Raw genomic sequence first — 3,387 nt, 5'->3', positions numbered from 1 at the left:
AAAAAAAAATTATTGATTCATGTTTTCAATTTCAATGAAATATTAAAAAAAATCATTCAAATTTAGCCTCCTAATATAACTGTTACTCCTTCTATCTTAAAATGTAAATAATAATAATAATCTATAAGTGGACAGATGGATATCCATAATAATTTAGCAATACATTTGGTATTCAGATTGATGAGAATGTGAAGGGTCTCATTCTCTCAAAGCACAGTACTTGATAGAATACGAGAGTTCGAGTATTAGCTAGCTAGGCACTTCATTATTGCATTCGTCAATTTTCATTTAAATCAACTCGTCCTGTAACGACTCGGCTGGCCATTCCACTCATCAACAAAACACACCGGAAACACTAGACAGAATAGAAAACAAGTATATAAATATAGAGTCTAGAATATAAGTATATACATATGTCCCGAATCCGACTAGAATTAGGGTATATAAAACAAGAATTACATCAGAAGTCACTATGCCTAGTGACTAAAACAAACAAAACATCCATAGATGTCAGCTCCATCTATCAGCTGCCGACTCATCGCTATCCACCTTCTATCCCTGCTCTGCTCCCCGTACATAGTACGATCATAGCAGTCCAACCACATGGAAACACAAAGGGTAAGCTAGCATAAAAAAAATAGCATATGGAAAGATTTTTTTAAGAAAAAAGAAAGAAACAAACACAACTATGTACACTTCATCAACATACATTCCATCAGTTTTCAACATTATCATCAATAAGAATGCAATGCGTCGTCACGCATATCAACTCGGAGATCTCCTACAACAACTCAGCCTTTCGGCCTACAACAACTCAGTCTTGCGGCCAACATCAACTCACATCAACATTCCAACACAACACAACTTATACAACTCAACATATCAACTTGCAACTCAACACCACTTCTCAACACATTCACCATATACAATTCAATATCAACAGCAACATTATCTACTAGACATCGTTTCATCACCTTCCATTTCAATTCAACTCAACATAAAACATTTCAACAATCCCATCTCCGCGCCCGGCGCATACGTGGTTGCGCCCAGCGCAGTACAACCAGAGAGCACCAGGGGGTCAGCGCGCCCAACGCAAGTGTGCCCGCGCCCAGCGGGACTCAACCAGAGAACCCAAGACTATCTCGCGCTTAGCGCAATAGTCTTTGCGCCATGCGCTGGCCGGGCAGAGACTCAAGGAGTCTCATGCGCCCGGCGCACCAAAACCCGCGCCTAGCGCGGGGAAGGCAGAGACCTCCCTTGGTCTCGCGCCCAGCGCAATTCAACTTGCGCTCAGCGCCCACAAGGCAGAGACTCCTAAGGAGTCTCACGCCCAGCGCGACAAGGGGCGCGCTCAGCGCTCAAAAGAAGAACCAAAACCTGCCACAACTGGTATCGCGCCCAACGCGATCCAAGTCACGCCCAGCGCGGGCCAGCCAGAGACTCACATTCTCAAGCGCGCTCAGCGCACTCGTCATTGCGCTCAGCGAGCTTGGCCAAAAGGGGTCTCCTGGTGGCCACGCGCCCAGGCGCGAAGAACCGCGCTCAGCGCGAAGCTCAGCAGCAGCCAACCATTTTCGAAAAACTCTTCAAAAATCTGTAGAATAATAAGAGAACCCCGCATGCAATCGGTTCAATTTACTACAATTTCATCCAAGAGTCCAAAAATACCACCTTTTTCAACATGCAACAACAATTCAAAGATTTTCCCCAAAATTTCTCAACAACCCCGAAACCCCAAAGAAAACAAACTTTCTTTCAATTCCAGCCATGAATCAGACACCAACAAGCATCTAACGAGTTTATAGAACTCGTCCACAGTCAAGGACAGCGAAAAAGAAACAAAATTACTAGCTTCCCTTACCTCGGGTGAAAATTCTGAGCTCCGGAAAGCTTGAGCGGAAGAGAAGAGTAAACTAGGGAGCTTGAATGCAGGAGGAAGGAGAGGGGAACCCCAACACCAGCTAGCACACCTCACAACCCAGCACCACCACCTTGAGTTCAAACGAAGGGGAAAAGAAGGGTTCAGTTCAAAAATGAGAGGGAGAGGGTAGGGCCTTGTGGAAGAAAAGAAGAAAATCAGAAGGGGGTCTCACACGTCCTATCCTAACTCTGACTAAATATTCCAGCTGATTCCAGATACCCCACCAAGGATTTTAACCATTTATTTGAGCCACACAAAAACAAAATTCTTTAATACAAATGGTGTTTCAAGGAAAAAAAAATTATCTTATTAAATAATGAAAAATAAAATTGTACAATTTTTTTTAAACAATGAAAAAAAAAATATAACAAGGTATATTAAATACTCTTAATGAGTAATGTTACTAAACTTGTCGGTGCAAGACCTATCCTTGTATTTGAAAAGGGGTCAAAACACCACATTAACACGTAAGTTAGGATATGTAATGTAACACATTAAACAACATAGCTAGGTTTCTTCCAAAGATGGGTCCAAAGAGCCACTATATGTCAGGAGAAAGTGATGGAATTTTGATAGAGAAACCAACGACGCAATTTGATTCACATGTATACCATAAACGAATGAATTTAAATTTAAATAAATAAATTGGTAATGCAATTTGCACTTAGAAAAATTGAGACCCTATACTCCAATCTCTTTTTCTTTAGACTTTGGTACTTGGAAATTTGAGACCAAAGAAATAAAAGTGCTTGGAAACGTCAAGACTAAAAATTAGTGTATGAATTGAATTAGATAGAGCACATGCATGCACTAAATGATAAAAGCGACTACCCTCAAATCACAACCACCAAAATATATATTCTGACGTCTCCATGATTTCCTTCCTTTTTCTGTGACTCCACGGCCAGCCAAAATCTAACCCGCCGAATACATCCGCGTCGTGACTAATCTCCTCGTTACGAGAGAGATACTTCAAAAGGTGAGATAACTAGCTTCAAGATTTAACGTAGCTGTATACATAAGGCAGGATTCAAACTCCTAACCTTGTTTAAGTGTGGATCTGCAACCCCTACCTGAACCACACGCTTGGAGTTAATTTGTTTATTTATTTTAAGATATATTTATCTTTTAATGATTGTAACTCTCTTTTATTTGTTAATGTTCTAATTTATCATTTTACATTTTTTTAATAATTACGATTCTCTTTTAAATAAAATCATTATAAACAAACAAAAAAACTCAACGGTTACAATATGTATATTGATTACAGTGAACTCATTTTTTTTTTAATATTTTACTGTTTATTTAAATAAAATATAATTCCACTAGTAAGAATTATATTTACACAATAAAGAAAAGAGGGATGGAAAGGAAAAAAAATGAGCTACATAATAAATAAATTATGTAACAGGAAGAAAAAATATTGCAGTTGTTTTTAACGTTTTGTATACAATCATTTATTT

At 39.0% G+C, this 3,387-nt stretch overlaps 1 long non-coding RNA gene across 1 annotated transcript; it reads right to left on the bottom strand.

The window, feature by feature from the left end:
* Positions 1 to 365: 365 nt before the first annotated feature.
* On the bottom strand, positions 366 to 3,387 carry LOC114917070 (uncharacterized). The gene is made up of 2 exons (XR_003805796.2): positions 1,865 to 3,387; positions 366 to 563 (listed from the first exon to the last, which is right to left on the bottom strand). It is a non-coding gene; the product is annotated as an uncharacterized LOC114917070 (long non-coding RNA).

Source organism: Cajanus cajan, chromosome 2, assembly GCF_000230855.2.
Source record: "Cajanus cajan strain Asha chromosome 2, NIPB_CcT2T_4, whole genome shotgun sequence".
Classification (NCBI taxonomy): Eukaryota; Viridiplantae; Streptophyta; class Magnoliopsida; order Fabales; family Fabaceae; genus Cajanus; species Cajanus cajan.
Note: the sequence above shows the minus strand (reverse complement) of the source record. Positions and strands in the feature narration are given on the sequence as shown.